This window comes from Phascolarctos cinereus, unplaced genomic scaffold (assembly GCF_003287225.1).
Source record: "Phascolarctos cinereus isolate Bilbo 61053 unplaced genomic scaffold, phaCin_HiC Scaffold_4;HRSCAF=312, whole genome shotgun sequence".
In the NCBI taxonomy this organism is placed as follows: Eukaryota; Metazoa; Chordata; class Mammalia; order Diprotodontia; family Phascolarctidae; genus Phascolarctos; species Phascolarctos cinereus.
Window position 1 is genome coordinate 42,849,418 of NW_027555847.1, and position 18,227 is coordinate 42,867,644.

Below are 18,227 nucleotides of genomic sequence, written 5' to 3' on the forward strand. Positions count from 1 at the left end.
CCTTATTAACAACATATTGTATCCTTCTGTCCCATTTACCTTTTTGAGTCCTTCTTGAGTCCTGTACTTGAAGATCAAATTTTTTGTTGAGCTCTGGTCTTTTTATCAGGAAAGTTTGGAAGTCTCCTATTTCGTTGAATATCCACCTCCTCCCTTGAAAAATGATGCTCATTTTTGCTGGGTAATTGATCCTTGGCTGCATTCCAAGCTCCTTTGCCGAATATCATGTTCCATGCCCTGCGGTCTTTTAATGTAGAAGCTGCAAGGTCCTGTGTAATCCTGACTGTGGTTCCATGATATTTAAATTGTTTCTTTCTGGCTGCTTGCAGCACCTTCTCTTTCATCTGGTAATTTTGGAATTTTGCTATTATTTCTTGGCGTTGTCAATTTGGGATCTCTTTCAGGTGGTGATCGGTGGATTCTTTCTATGGTTATTTTCCCTTCTGGTTCTAGGACTTCTGGGCAGTTTTCCTTTATGATTTCCTGAAAGATACTGTCCAGGCTCTTTTTTTCATCATGATTTTCAGGTAGTCCAATAATTTTTAAATTGTCTCTCCTGAGTCGATTTTCCAGGCCGGTTGTTTTACTGATGAGGTATTTTACATTTTCATCTTTTTCATTTTTTTGTTTCTGTTTGACTGATTCTTGCTCTCTCATAGAGACATTAGTTTCCATTTGTCCAATTCTAGTTTTTAACAGATTGTTTTCTTCTGTTAGTTTTTGTACTTCCTTCTTCAACTGGCCAATTGTTTTTTAGGGACTTGTTTCTTCAGTGTACTCTTCTGTTAGTTTTTGTCCTTCCTTCTTCAATTGGCCAATTGTGTTTTTTAGGGACTTGTTTTCTTCAGTGTATTTTTTTTCCAATTGGCCAATTGTATTTTTGAAGGACTCTTCTACCTCTCTCATTTGACTATTAAAATCCTTCTTGAGCTCTTCTAAGAAGGCTTTTTGGGCTTCAGACCAGTTCATATTCCCTTTTGTTGTTGCAGATGTGGGTTTGTTGACAATGTTGTCCTCTTCAGAATTTCTGTCTTGATCTTCACTCTTCTCATAATATGAATCTATGGTACGTTTCTTTTTACTCATGGTGTTTCTTTATTCCCTGGCCTTTAAAGAGATTGAGCTCTCCTGCTGGGGAACAGAGGGTACTGACCCAAGCTTCTTGTGTTGGGAGCCTAGGTCTTGGTCACTGGCTTTGTGTGCTGGGGCCTCTTATGCTGGCAATTGGAGGCTGTAGGTTTCTGGCAGCTTACCTTGTGTTGGGCTGGAATCAGCAAGGCTGGAACTTTCAGGCAATTCTAGGTTGCCTGCTTTTCCTTTCCTTTAGCTTTCTTCAGCTCCTTTTAGATGGGTGCTGCAGGGTGTTTATCTGCCTGGGGCCCCCTGCAGTGTTGTCTCCCTTGTTTCTGCTAATGTACCAGGAGATTCCTTTGCATTGGAGTGCTGAGGCACCTGGTTGTTTTCTGAGCTGGTTTCCACCAGTTCCCCCCACCCTCACTGAGGCACTGGGATGTCCAGGTGTTGGTGTTTGCCTGCTCTACCACCTGGGCTTCAGGATTTCTTCACAATTGGAGGCTGCAGGGCTCTGACAGCTCACCTGGTGTTGGGTTGGAATCAGCAAGGCCAGGGCTTTAGGAAGCCTTTAGGTTGTTTTCTTCACCTCCTTTCAGATGAATACCACAGGGTACTTATCCTCCTGGGACCCCTTGTACTTCTGCCTCCCTTATTTTTGCTGAGGCACTGGGAGACCCATTTGCTGGGCTGTCTTTCTTCTAGTTCATGTGTTCCAGGTTTGTTTGTTTTTTCTGGGGTGATATTTTCTGGGTGTTCAGTGGTTGATAGGGGAGAGTGAGAGTGACTACCTTTTCACTCCTCCATCTTGGCTCCCAGAAGCGGAACTAAATAAACTATTAACAAAGAGATTATAAATTTATCTTGAGAATAGTACACTATGGCCAAGTAGGATTTATACCAGGAATACAGGGCCTGTTCAATATTAGGAAAACTATCACTATAGTTGACCATATCAACAATATGGTACTAATAGAAATCATATGATTATCTCAATAGGTGCAGAAAAATCATTTGATGAAACACAACCCCTATTCCTACTAAAAACACTAGAGAGCACAAAAACACATAGAGTCTTCCTTAAAACAATCGATAGCCTGTATTGAAAACCACAGCAAGCATGATGTGTAATGGGGATAATCTAGAAGCATTTCCGATTAGATTGGAGGTGATACAAGTATGTTCACTATCAACAGTTATTCAATTTTGTGCTAGAAATGTTAGCTATACTAATTAGAGAAGAAAAATAAATTGAAGGAATTAGAATACACAGTGAAGAAGTAAGCTATCACTCTTTTCAGATGATGTGATAGTATATTTAAAGAATCCTAGAGAATCAAGTAAAGAGTTACTTGAAATAATAAACAAATCTAGCAAAGTTGCAGGATATAAAATGAACCCAGACAAATCATTGACATTTCTATATGTTACTAACAAAGCCCAGTACCAAAACATAGAAAGATAAATTCCATTTAAAATGATTGTAAACATTATAAAATATTTGGAAGTCTACCTGCCAAAACAAAACCACAAACTATATGAACACAATTTCAAAACACTTTTCACACAAATAAAGTCATATCTAAATAATTGGAAATATGTCAGTTGATCATAGGTAGGCTGAGCTAATATAATACAAATGAAAATTCCAAATAAATTAATTTACTTATTCAGTACCATACCAATCAAACTACTAAAAATATTTTATAGAGCTAGAAAAAAATGATAAAAAAATGCATCTGGAAGGGGAAAAGTCCAGAATGTTAAAGGAACTATTGAATAGAATTGCAAGGGAAGGTGGCCTGCCGGTACCAGATCCTAAATTTTATTATAAAGCAGCAATCATCAAAATTACTTAGTACTGACTGTGAAATAGAGTGGTGGATGAGTGGAATAGGTTAAGTCTGCTATACACAACAATCAATGCCTACACTAATGTACTATTTGATAAATCCAAAGACTCCAGCTTCTGGGATAAGAAATCACTGCTTAGCAAAAACTGCTGAGAAACCTGTAAAAATGTATGGCAAAAACTGGACATAGATCAGCATCTTACATCCTATATCAAGATAAAGTCAAAATGAGTACATGATTTAGATAAAACAGTTGAGACTATAAGTAAATTAGAAGAGCAATAAAAAAATTTCCTTTTGAGGTCTAAGGAGGAAGGAAGAATTTATGACCAAGCAAAAGATAGAGAATATTATGAAATACAAAATGGATAATTTTGATTACATTAAATAGAAAAGTTTTTGCACAAACAAAGCTGATGCATCCAACATTAGGAGAGAAGCAAAAAACTGGGAAATAATTTTTACAATGAGTGTCTCTGATAAAGATCTCATTTCTAAAATATATAGAGAACAGAGTCAAATTTATAAGAATACAAGTCACTCCCAAATTGATAAATGGTCAAAGGATGTGAACAGGTAGTTTTCAGAGGAAGAAACTAAAGCTGTCTATAATAATATGAAAAAATGGTTTAAATCGCTATTGATTAGAGAAATATAAATCAAAATGACTCTAAGGTACCACATCACACATATCAGATTGGCTAGCATGACAAAACGGGACAATAATAAATGTTGGAGAAGATGTGGGAAAATTGGAACACTATTACATTGTTGGTGAAGTTGTGAAATGATTCAACCATTTTGGAGAGCAATTTGAAACTGTGTCTAAAGAGCTACAAAATTGTGCATACCCTTTGACCTAGCAATACCACTTCTAGGTCTGTGTCCCAAAGAAATCATAAAAATGGGAAAATGACCCACAAGTACAAAAATGTTTATAGCAGCTCTTTTCATTTTGCCAAAGAATTGGAAATCATGAGGATATTCATCTGTTGGAGAATGGATGAATAAATTGTAGTATATGAATGTAATGGGATACTATTGTGCTATAAGATATGATGAGCAGGCAGACTTTAAAAAAAAAGGAAAAAAAAAGAAAACCTGGGAAGACTTACGTGAACTGATGCAGATTTAAATGAGCAGAATCAGGAAAACATTGTACATAGTAACAGCCACATTGTGCAATGACTGACTTTGATGGACTTGGCTCTTCACAGCAATGCAAGAATCTAAGATAACTCCAAAAGACTCTCGATGGAAATTCCTATTCACATCTAGAAAAAGAGCTATGGTCAGAATGCAGATGGAAGCATACTATTTCTTCTCCTTTTTCTTTGTTGTTTTCTTTTATTGCTTCATTCTTGTGGTTCTTTCCATTAGTTCTAATTGTTCTTTACATCCTGACTAAAGGGAAAATATGCTTATGTATATATAGAGATCTTATATCAGATTGCACACTGTCTTGGGGGAATTTAAACCTCAAAATCTTATGGAAGTGAATGCTGAAAACTAAAAACAATAAATAAATTATCCAAAAAAAGAGACTATACCTGAGAAAAAAAGATTAAGGAGGGCTTAGAAGCACAGCCAGCTCTTCATTGTCCACCTATATCATTGTTTGGCTCCAACTCTATGACGATCTAGATGATATACCCTACTCACCATAGCTTTTTTTTTTTTCTCTTCCTTTTGTGTGTTGTCTTCCCCCAGTACATTGCAAGCTTCTTAAGGACAGAGGTTGTCTTTCTTTTTGTTATGTGTATCCCCAGCACTTAGCACAGTGCCTGGCACACAGTGGGTGTTGAATAAATGTTTATTTATTGTGTTGTCTTGTATGCCAAAAAAAATACAGAAATTTTAAATATGATGAATACAAGGAAACATCAGATGACTTAGATAAATCAATGCAAAGTAAAACAATTAGAAGCAACTGAACAGTATGTACAATTTCTACAATGTCATAATGGAAAATATAACAACAATGAACCAAAAGAAGCTAAATGCTATTAAATGTTTATGCTTAGTCTCAACCTCAAATGAAAGATATGTGAAATTACTCTTCTGTTTACAGAAGTAGAAGAATATGGGTGTAGAAGACTGTAGATTATTTAAATACTTTTTCCTCTCTTTTTTATTCTTTGTTAAAAGGGGTATCTCTCTGGGAAGGAGTGGTATGCCCTAGGAAATACAAGTGATGAAGAAACAAAATATGCTAATGAAATATATTTAAGAAACAAGTATGAATTAAGATTAAAAAAATAAATGAAATGACAGATTCATTATGGTTTGGTCAATAAAGTTCTGGACTTTGAGAAGAATGGTTCAAATCTGGTCTTAGACACTTATTTAATGTGAGGTTCTAGAAAATTGTGTTACTTGGGGAACTATAAGGTCAATGGGATAATGATCTGTGTTTGTAAATGGAGTTAGCGCATCGGGAGTTTCTCCCACAACTGTGAAAGCTATCTAGGCTTTTGTGACTCATGAGAATATATGATTTTCTTGTATACCAATTTATTAGGAAGCATTTTGTAATAACACTCAGTAGAATTACATTACTATTGAATGCTCTTTGAGTAGATATGAAGACAGAATATAGACAACAATTAGAGGCTTACCCAAAGAACTTTAGAAGAAATTTTGTTTGACACTGAAAACATAATTGATGCCAATATGAAAGAGAGACACTGAGAAAGTAACATTTGGGAAATCTGATCTGTGGCTTTTTAATTACATGGAATCATTCAATTTTTCATTATTTTTTTGTGATTTTTTTTTTGGTTTTTGTGACTATTATGAGGGTAGTGACAATTTAATGACTTCTTTTAGTTTAGTAGAAATTGCAGATACTTGTCTGCCATTAATAAGTGAAATAAACACAATGTATTATTTTCATTAGTTTGGCTGTTATTCAAGAGAAATAATGCTCTTTATTAGGCTAGTAATAAGGGAATCATGTGAAGAAGCAGCACGGTTTAGTGTAAAAAAGCAATATAGATCAGGGCATATAGTTTTGGACTTTCTTTTTAACAGTGTGATTTTTTCATATTAACCTTTGTGAGCTTTAATTTTTCCATCTGTGAAATAAATAATAGGGGTTATAAGAGTAGTTCCACCTACCTCTTACGGCTTCTATTTCTGAGAATAAAATAATACACAAATATCTAGGGGCCCATGAATTCTGATGTATGGGATTTTCCTTCACTTTTTGAAACCCATATAGCCCATAACTTATTATATATTTGCCTGAATCCCAGTGAAGTTAAATGAATATTTCTAAATACATTCAATGTTACTAAAATCATAGGCAGGATTTGAATGTAGGCTTTCTTGACATCAAAAAATCTAATATTCTGTCCAGTGTCATACATATGCACACACACACACACACACACACACACACACACACACACAAACACCTCTCTCTTCTCTCTGTCTCTCTTTGTCTCTGTGTCTGTGTCTGCCTGTCTGTCTGTCTGCCTGTCTCTCTCTCTCTCTCTCCCTCTCTCTCTCATTGTCCAGAAGGAAGTCTCTGTATAATATCTCATTAATAATTTTTTTCTAGTCTCACAAACAATCCGTTACTCTTGGCTGTCATCACCTCTTGCCTGAGCTTTTGAAATATAACCCTAATTAATTTCCCTGTTTCAACAAAGACTACAATACATCTTCCACACAGTGGCCAAAGTGATTTTCCTAAAGCAGAGGTTCCCAAACTTATTTGGCCTATTATCCCCTTTTCAAAAAAATACTCAGAGCCCCCTAGAAATCTACTTTCTTTAACCCTTTAACATTTTTTTTGAAATTTGTATCATTTAAAAAAAATAGAAAAAATACATTTATAAAAATGATGCGCCTTAAATTTAACAATTTATTGGAAATTTCTGGGTTGTTTTCCTGCATTGAAATTTTGATTATGCCATATTGCATCATATAACTGTACAGTATTGTATTGTAAACAAGTCATTACACACACATATTCCAGCAGATGCATGCTGGACTCCTGGACAATGCACAACAGTCAATACTTGCAATGTTAAGACCTGTCAGCAGACTTGACCACTGAGCAGTTATAACTTTCATTTTGTGTGTTTATTTGGAAAATGTAATCATTATGACTTTAACTTGTTACATAACAGATGAAACATGTACAACTGTTTTTTCAAAATTTTCTTCTATTCTTTTCTTTCCTTATGCTTCCACTGCCACATTATTTCTATTCAACACTCCCCACTTGCACCTAAGGCAACTACTGCCCCTCTGGATCATTCCAGCACCCCCAGGGGCTGCTATCACCCACCTGGGGGACCTACATGTCTTACAGTACTACTCTCTTGTTTAATGAAACCCCATGTCTACTTGTCCTTTTATTTAGTATCACACATAAACTTCTTTAGTATTTTAAAGCCTTCCAAGCCTGGCCCCAATTTACCTTTCCACAATTATTAAATTGCATTCCCCATTTCACTTTTTTTCCCTTTTGATCCAACCCAACTAGATTTCATGCTATTCCACAAATAAAACATTCAATCTTCCATCTTCATAATTATGTCCAGGCTGGGAATTCTGTAACTAAAATATGATTCCTCTTGACCTCAACCTATTTTATGCCTTTGGTTCAGTCATTTCAGAAATGTTCAATTCTTGGTGACATTATTTGGGGTTTTCTTGGCCAAAACATTGAAGTGGTTTGTCATTTCCTTCTCCAGCTCATTTTACAGATGAGGAAACTGAAGCAAACAGAGTTAAGTGACTTGCCGAGGGTCACATAGGTAGTAAGTTTCTTGAGGCCAGCTTTGGACTCAGAAAATTCATTCTTTCTGACTCTGGGTTTGGATTCTACCTACTGAGCTACCTCACCTCCCTTACTGGGAATTACAATTTCCTAAATCAGTCAGATTATTTACTAATCTGCTTTGGCAGGCTTCATTCTAAGTTTGAGTTAGTGTGTTTCTCAGAGCCTGAGAATAAAATACATACATTCACAGATTTAAAATGCCAATTAAGAGGAGAATTGACATGCACTTTGGGAAATAAATACATTTTACATACTTATCCTGAGTTGGGGATATAAATATGTCTGTTTATTTAAAGACCTCCCTGATTAGTTGCTTAGTGGACTAAGAGGAAACTGGTAGTGTCATAAGCAAATGTCACTATGACTTTATTAGTTAAATTATATTTCATAAAAATGATTGCAATATTTGTCAAGTATAATCTATAATGCAGATAATCCTTTCTTGTATAACAAATACAATTTCTTGCTTTTCCACTGAATGCCGATTACTCAAGGAAAAAGGAATGTTTACATTTATTTGCTTCTTCATAACATTAATTCTAACATTATTTTGTTTCTTTGTTAAGATATTGAAAACTTGGAAACCAAAACAAGAAGTACTGTGTCTGTCCTGGCAGGTCCAGGTGTGGTTCTCCTTTGTGGTCCACCACCATATTTTAGAGGTATGTTTAGTTACTTTTGTTCTTTCCAATAACTTTGCCAACCAGGGATGCAAAGTACAGGACTAAAAGTAGCAGCCTTCAGTAAGAATTAACATTATCAGAGATTTTTCTAGTTTGTCACCATAGAAGACATACAAGGAGGTCTGGACCCAATTCGTTCTGAAACACTGTAATAAATCTTTATGTTTAAAGACACTTGAAATGGAATAAATTCTCGTAGCTGCCTTAGGAAAATACATTTAAAATTCTCTTGAGGAACTTGTAGATTTCTTTAGAGATGTCATGACCATTGTCTCAAAAGAAAATCTGAAGAACATTATTGATAAATCCAAAGTTGTGTTAGATAAATTTTACAGCAACAAGGTGAAAATGAGGCAGCATGTATAAGCTTCCATGATGAGGGCTGTAAAATATCAAAGTGATTTCACATACTTTATCTTGGAGACTTCAATTATGTTCCCTTGACATTTCTAAATATCCCATAATATACTGAATTATGACCCAGTACGGACCTTAAAGCAGTGTTTTTTTCAATCCCTTCGTTGAAGTTGGATTTACTAAGTGTTCCCAGGGTCAGATCACGATGTCTATATAAATAGTATAAATGTTATAGTCAGAACCTTTGGGGATATTTTAAACAACCTAGTGTGTATAAAATAGTATATAGTTATATATACATAATACACATATGTATTATATACATATACTTATGTATATATATATGGTTGTGTGGTAGTATATATGTAGCATAAATATGCATGTATATGTACTGTGTATATGTGTATATACACACATACATATATATACATATATATACACATATATATATATGTATGTTTGCATAGATAGATATGTATGCATATATGCATTTACATAAATATATATGTATACTTACACACACCTTTATACCTGTGATGTATTAGAGATGATGTCAGAGGACTTCCTGACATGAAAAATTGAATTATTTATTAAATTAATTAATGATAGAATCAATGAGAAAATAATTATCAAGCAATTACAATGTATGAAAGCCTCAGTTGAGTTATAGCCATGCTAGCACAAAGGTAGAGACAGTACGTACTCTTAAGGACCTTACATACCAATATGGTAAGACAACACATAATATCAAAGTAGTGCACAGGGAAGATATTTTTAATTTGAGCATTCACAGTTGTGGATGTAGCCTGAGTAGACAGATCCTTGAGATGAAAAGAGAATGAGCATAGTTTGGGTCCTACAGTCATCTAGTTATATTGGTGTTCTTCACATTCACTTAGTCATTAATCAAGATACTGGGGACACAGAGTGAGAGTTCCCAAGATGAGTAAATTAGGTTAAATTGGGATTAGGACCATAGATTCTGTAAGCTCAAGATACAGAGTTCCATAGAGGATGCTGATACAGGAAGATAGGGAGTGGCAAGGCAGTGATGGCAGGCAGAAGATAAGGTATATGGAATAAGAAGATGAAGCTTGATCTAGCCTCTAATCTCAGTAGGGACAAGTCATTGATTCTCTCATATACTCATTTTTGTCGTCTGTAAAACTTGCAGTACCTATGTGACAGGGTTTGTAGCTGAAGTAATATGATGCATATAAAAAAACATAAATATCAGATATTATTAGGATACAAATGGACAATTATATAAATATACAATTTCCCATAATTTTGAATCATCACTTTTTATGAAGTTTGGGAAGATAGAAAAATTTTCCTATCATAGTTTTTCATTTTCAAACAATCATAAAATTCTAATTAAAGCATGCCAGAGCTGAAAGTAAATGAATTAAGTGGGAAATTGACAAAGTGAGAAAAAGACACTTCAAACAAAGGAAGTCCTTTTAATTTATATTTCTGAATGATATTTATGACACTATAAAACTCTGCAATATCAGTGGAGAACTATATTTCTTCCTACATCATCCTGCAATAAATCATTACCTTTTTAGTTATATTATAGAGCATTGAAACAAAACAAACAAAAATAACTTTGTCTTTTTTTAAACAACAGGAAGTATGATTTACAGTGGCCATAATTTTAGAAGACATCACTTGCAAAATTTTATATTTCACTACATGCTGTCAACCATGTTAAATCACATTTTGCTGACATTCATCCCAAATTCTTGAAGGAATCTAATTTTCTTTTCATCTTTTTTTCACTATAAACAAAATTGTCATTGATAAAAGAAATATATAACATTTTAAAGTTCAATAAGTGAGGTAGATTAATTGAACCATTGAAACAGAGGAAGCCTTTTTTCCTTTCTCTTGATAGCTTTAAATGAAAATGTGAACCTTTATAAGTATACTAGTTTCATCAAATTATTATCTAGAGCTGCTTCACTGTATGAGAACAAATTCAAAACAACTTTATTAAAATAGCCAATTTTCTGTTGCTCTTTATACCCTGAACTGTATTGGGATGGGTATAAATATTTTTTTTAATTTATTTTGATTTGTCAATAATCACTTCCATATGCTTTTGAGTTTAAAATTTTTCTCCCCCTTCTTCCCCACCACCCTCCCCAAGATGGCTCACAATCTGATATAGGCTATACATTTACATTACTTTAAAAATATTTTCACATTAGTGATGTTTTAGCAAGAATTAAAACTGGTAGGAGGAACCATCAGAAAGAGGAAACAAAACTCAAAAGAAGAGAAAGAAAAATAGTAATTAAACCTCCATAGTTCCTTCATTGGATGTGGATAGCATTTTCCATTATGAGGCCTCTGGAAATGTCTTAGATCCTTGTATTTCTAGGAAGGGTTAAGTTTGTCAATATTAGTTATAGCACTAGGTGGCTGTTATTGTGCACAAGTTCTCTGGGTTCTGCTCACTTCACTAAGCGTAAGACCATGCAAGTCTTTCCAGGTTTCTGTGAAGTCAGCCTGTTCATTGTTTCTTATAGCACAATAGTATTTCATTACATTTATATACCACAACTTGCTTAGCCATTCCCCATTAATGGGCATTCTCTCAATTTCCAATTCTTTGGCACCACAAAAAGAGTTGCTATGAATGTTTTTGTACATGTGGATCCTTTTCCCATTTGTATGGTCTCTTTGGGATATAGCCCTAGAAGTGCTATTGCTGGGTCAAAGGGTATGCACATTTTTACAGCTCTTTGGGCATAGTTCCAAATTGCTCTACAAAATGGTTGGATCATTTTGCAACTCCACCAACAATGCATTAGTGTTCCAATTTTCCCAGATCTTCTCCAACATTTATCATTTTGCTGTTTTGTCATGTTGGCCAATCTGATAGGAGTGACGTGGTACCTCAGAGTTGTTTTGATTTGCATTTCTCTAATCAACAGTGATTTGAGCATTTTTTCATATGACTATAGATGGCTTTAATTTCATCTGAGAATTCTCTGTTTCTATCCTTTGACCATTTACAATTAGGAAATGGCTAGTATTCTTATAAATTTCACTTAATTCTCTGTATATTGTAGAAATGAGGCCCTTATCAGAGAGACTGGTTGTAAAGATTCTTCCTCAGTTTCCTACCTTTCTTCTAATCTTAGGTGCATTGGCTTTGTTTGTGCAAAAACTTTTTAATTTCATGTAATCAAAATTATCCATTTTGTTTTTCACAATCTTTTTTATCTCCTACTTGGTCATGAATTCCTCTATTCTCCATAGATCTGATAGGTAAACTATTCCTTTCTCTCCCAGTTTGCTTGTAGTATCAGCCTTTATATCTAAATCATGAACCCATTTTGACTTCATTTTGCTATATGCTGTGAGATTTTAGTCAATGCCTAGTTTCTTCCATATTCTTTTCCAGTTTTCTCAGCAATTTTTTTCAAAGAGTGGGTTCTTATCCTAGAAGCTGGGGTCTTTGGGTTTATCAAATAACAGATTATTTTAATCATTGACTACTGTGCCTTGCATATTTAAACTTTTCCACTGATATGCCACTCTATTTCTTAGCCAGTACCAGGCACTTTTGATGATTGCTGCTTTATAATACAATTCAATATCTGGAATTGCTAGGCACCTTCCCCTGCATTTCTTTTCATTAGTTCCCTTGATATTCTGGACCTTCTGTTCTTCCAAATGAATCTTATTATTTATTCTAAATCTATAAAGGTGGAAATCTTTATATAAAATGTTTTAGGAAAACATTTTGGTGCAATTTTATAATTCTTTGGGTAGCCCTCATTGTACCTTCAGTCACATAAAGGACTCCACAAATAATACTGACTTCATCCTCTTCACTTATCTTTGGTAAGGAGCTTCTTATCAACATGCTAATGCTGACCAATTTTTACTATTTCCTGGTCCTAACTAAAATACTCACTTTCCCTTACCTCCCATTAAGCTTGCATGTATCTTTCATGTATATAGATGATTGACTCTTTTCCCCTCCCCTACCATCCCATAACATTGTAGCTTCCTTGAACACATGATCTCTGTTTTTACCTTTCCTTGTATGTCCAGTGCTAAGTATGGTGTCTGGCCCCCAGTAGGTATCTATTAAACATGCACTGATAGAGTTACTTTGCATTTCCTTCTCTTCCTTACTTTAACGTATTAGCCCTAACTCTAACCCTCTAACTCTGTCACAAAATATGGAACAGCAACAGGAATGAAAGAAAGAAAGAAAGAAAGAAAGAAAGAAAGAAAGAAAGAAAGAAAGAAAGAAAGAAAGAAAGAAAGAAAGAAAGAAAGAAAGAAAGAAAGAAAGAAAGAAAGAAAGAAAGAGAAAATGGTCTGTTTGATGAACTCCAGGTAAGAAAATTGATTGGCAGGTTGTTAAGAGCCAGGGATGTCCCTACACAAACAGTGGAATTGAAAAAACAAAACAAAACAAAGAAGCAAAGAAAAAGCATGTCTGTGCTCATATTTTAACCTCTTTGAATGCCTTTCTTTTACTCTTTTGTCTTCTGTTTCCCATTTTCTCAAGGCCTTGATTTATTAATGGTTAAACACGGGGAACAACTAGGATGCTTTCATTGATTAGGTACTAGTCACTTTATCCATCTGTTGGGGGTTAATGTCCAATCATCTCAATGACATTTGTATTTTAAATAAGGTACACTTAATATCTACAGTCACAAATAACGGTCAGTGAAATTTCAGACAGCATGGCAGAAAGAAAGGGAAATATTTTTAGGCACAGGGGGATGAAGGTCACAGTTCTTAAGAAAATTCAAAGTACATTTTATGCGAAGCTGACCAAAAAATCTATGCAGAAGGACCTACTTTGCAGTACAATATGATATTAGAGTAGTCACTCATAAGTTACAAATACAAATAACCTACTTCATATATAAATTCTGACTAGTAGCCATTGACATTGTTCCACTTAGACATAGTAGCTTCTACATTGTGTGATGACTAATATTGATAAACTTAGCCCTTCTCATCAATGCAAGGATCTAAGACACCTCCAAAGGTCTCATGATGGAAAATGCTGTCCATATTCAAAGAAAAAACTATGGAGTTTGAATGCAGATTGAAGCACAGTATTTGCTATTTTTTTCATCTGTTTTGTTTTGTTTCCTCTTTCTGGTGGTTCCTCCTATTGGTTTGAATTCTTTCTTAAAACATGACTAATGTGAAAATATGTTTAATAGGAATGCATATGTATAGCCTAGGTCAGATTGTGTGCTGTCTTGGAAAGGGAGGTGGAAGGGAGGAGAAGAAAAATTTAAAACTCAAAAGCTTATGGAAGTGATTGTTGATAAATCAATAAATTAATAAAAAATGTAGTTGCTTTTCAAAAGTACGTATAAAAGTCAGTTTTGGGAGGAATTTGGAAGCCTTTTTTAAATTTGAAAGTTTTGTCCTAAAAAACCTACAATAAACAAAAGAAATATAAAAATCCCTGAAAACCACAATTTATCTAAAAGTTACTAAAATATTGGCAAATGATTGTAATGTATTTTTTTTTAAATTTATATCTTTTTTGGACAGAGAAAATGCAGGGACTCATCTGAGCTTTCCTAAATTGCTCTCCAAACAACTTAAAATAATATCTCAAAAGAAATTTTGGAGTGGCAGAATCCACAAAAGAACTGGGTGAAACAATTTTAATACAACTCAGAAAGTGGGAAAAAAATGTCTATGGTACCATGGTGAGAGTGGAGTACAATCCAACAGAGGCTGAATCAGTACTGTCCACAACAACAGAAACCACCTGATGGAGTTGGGGGTGACTAAATCAGTGACCACAGTGGTTGCTTCCTGAATTCTCAGCCCACAGAAAGAAAAGGGGTTGAACAACTGGTCAGAAGGAAAATGCAGGGGTCCTTTTGATATAACTCTGTGCAAGACTATTTCATTGTCCATATGTAGATCTGGGTCCCAGTCCTGGGTCCCAGTCTCAGGGAGAAGAGGAGCACTAGCACACTAGAGCTTATGGCCATTGGTGAGCTGGTGTCTGGTCCCAGTAACAGGGAAGAAAAGAGTGCTTGTGGTCACTCACACACCAGAGCATAGGCCAGGAGAGTAGTAAACACACCTCTCCTTTGATCATGCCATTTTGGAAAAACTGAAAATATAAAGACCCCCAAAACTAGCTCTGAAAACAACTACACAATAAACCTGAAACTTGGGACAGTATCCCCTGTACCACAGGAAGAGTACAGCTTTAATATAAAGTTGAGAGTCAAGAATTAGGTCAGAAAAAATGAGCAAACAACAGCAACAGAAAAAAAAAAAAGATTGTCGTCATAGAAACTTACTAAGGTGACAGGAAAGATCAAAATTCAAACTGAAAAAAAGGCAACAGAGTCAAAAATGCTACACTCAAGCCTCAAAAAAAAATGTAAGTTGCTCTCAGGCCCCCAAAAATTATTGGAAGAATTAATTTTTTTTTAAATAAAATATGAGAAGCTAGACAAAAAAATTGAAAAAGGAAATGACAGGGAGACAAGAAACTCATAAATTTACCATTTTTTAAATGAGAAATAATTCTTGCTTTAACATATTATTTAAAATAGACTTTTCAATAAAAAAATCATTTTTCTTCTTTCTCCTGTGTCTTCCTCACAACACAGACACAGACACAGACACACACACACAAGAAAAAATAAAGAAAAAAGAAAGCCATCGTCACACTTGCATATAATCAAGCAAGACAAAGCCCTATATTTTCCACATCCAAAAGTAGACAATTTCATTTTATATGTTTAATAAATCTCGTCACTGTCAGGAGGTAGGTATTTCTTATTGCTTATAAAGTTGCATCATTATTACCAAGTTTTGTTTCTTTTTATAAGATTTTCTTCCTTCACACAGTTAAAGTTGGTGCGTATACTAACTGCTGTTTTGGTTCTGCTTTCTTTGCTTATCATCTTTTAATAATAATTTTTGCATATTTCTATTAAATTTCATTGTCTATCATTCCTCATGAAGTAGCAATATTCCATCCAAGTGAGGTAACATGATTTGATCATTCTGCAGTTTACAAACACATCATTTGTTTTTTTGTTTTGTTTTTTAGCAATTGTGGTTAAGTGACTTGCCTGGGGCCACACAGCTAGTAAGTGTCAAGTGTTTGGTCTGAGGCTGAACTTGAACTCAGGTCCTCCTGATTTCCAGGCTGGTGCTCTATCCACTGCACCACCTAGCTGCCCAAAACCACACCAAACACATCATTTGTTTCTAGATTTTTGCCATTAAAAATTGTGCTTCTATCAGCAATTTCATACCATTTGTATTATTATTTTTCTTTCTTTTCGACCACCTCCTTAAAGTTGGAAACTAACAGGGAAACCCTAGTCCCACATATGATTATTTTGAAACTTTTATTAAATAATTTCACAGTGTTTTCTCCATCTGCAGGAATACTCTATGGCTGTTGTCAATAGTGAATTAATAGGCTTGATTTTCCCAGATTCTCATCAATACTGAATTTTGTCATCATTTATCATTTTTGCAAATATAATGAGTGGAATGTGATATCTTAGAGATATTTTCTTGTGCAGTTATCTAATTATAGATGATTATGAACATTTTTTTCAAATGATTGTTTATATATTGTGCTTCTAATTTTAAAAACTGCCTGTTCATATTATTTGATAATATAAATGGGGAGAAAACTTAATTTTTTTCTCCAGGAAATAATTTATGAATAGTAGATATGTTAAAGGCCAGTCCACATAGCCATATTTAACCCATAATAGGATAAATGATGATAAGGAAGTGGAAAATGAGGATGAAAGAAAGGAGGAAGAAGAGACTGTATGATAGAGAGGATAAAATGGTACATTTGAACCACGGACGAGATGTTCAGACACCCCTTTAAAATGCATAAGTTGTGTGACCCTATGGAATTCACTTAAAGCTTGAGTCTCAGTTTCTCATTTGTAAAATGAGGAGGGTAAGACTAGGCCTTTTAAGGTCTCTCTAGCTCTAAATCTCTAATCCTCTGATATTATAAGTACCAGATCCTGGGAATGAGATCCTTGAAGAAGAGAGTAGGGTAGAAACTCTCCTCACTTTATTTATCAAACCATAAGGAAAATTACTTTTTTATGTGATTCTATGTTTTTTAAATTTTTTTTAGTTTTATTCATTTATTTATTTTTAGTTTTCATCATTTACTTTTATAAGATTTTGAATTCCAGATTTTACCCCCACTTCCTTCCCCCTTCCCTAAGATGGCATGAAATCTGATATAGGTTATACATTTACAATTATATTAAATATATTTCCACATTAATCATTTTGTGAAAGGAGAAACAGAAAAAGGGGGAAATCATGAAAAAGAAAAACAAAACAAAACAAAAAAGAGAGCAAATAATATGCTTTGGTCTGTATTCAGCCTCCATAATTCTTTTTCTACATGTGGTTAGCATTTTACAGGTTGAGTCTTTGGGAATTGTCTTAGATCACTGCATTTCTGAGAAGAGCTAAGTCTATTGAAGTTGGTCGTCATATAATGTTGCTGTTACTGTATACAGTGTTCTCCTGGCTCTTCTCACTTCACTCAGCAGCAGTTCATGTAAGTCTTTCCAATTTTTTTTCTGAAATCCACCTTCTCATCATTTCTTATAGAACAATAGTATTTCATTACATTTACATACCGCATCTGGTTCAGCCATTCCCCAATTGATGAACATCTCCTTAACATGAAAATTATTTTAAAATGTGATATCTACATTTATAATTTTCCAGCTTCCCTCACTGTAAGCAACTCTGTAGTTCCCCAATGCTTAATTCACTAAAGCTATCTTAATCCCCATACTACTGCACAATGCAAAAGTGTGAGAAGGAAGGCTACCCCTCATAGATTTCAGTTCTTACAGTTCACATTTTTTTCATGATCCTCCCACACCCCCAGTAACTACTTTGGAAGGTCTCAAAATACAATTTCATCTAATTCTCATACTCTTTGATTACCTTCTTATTTTGAAAAGGTGGTATTAGGATTTTCCAAAGGAGGTCAAGGGATCCTAATTTTGGGGGCATAAGTCCAATTTTAACCATTTAATAGATATTTTTTTAAAATAAATGGAGGGGAAAAGAGGAAAACATGTTCCTAAAACTTTCATGAACTTCAACTAGACAACTATTTATTGGAGAGAGGTAGGCAACTTCCTACCAAAAAAAAAATAAATAAACATAATATGTTTTTTTTTTTATTAAAATGCTTCCATATTTCAAGGACATGGTATTTCTTCTGAATACTTTTGTTTCCTTCATTGTTGTAAATAATTACCATTTACCAAGTGGTCTTACTGACAGTTGTCAGAAAATTTCATCCATTATCCAATAGCCAATCTTGTGGTGATGAATCTCTAGGAATTTTCCTACGTTAAGACTTCAATGTTTCAAACTTGATAGGACCTGCCTGGGCTTGTAACCCACCTTCATACCAAC

At 34.4% G+C, this 18,227-nt stretch overlaps 1 pseudogene; it reads left to right on the forward strand.

Moving 5' to 3' along the window:
* The window catches only part of LOC110195631 (contactin-6-like), a 278,594-nt pseudogene that overhangs the window by 63,025 nt on the left and 197,342 nt on the right, over nt 1-18,227 (forward strand).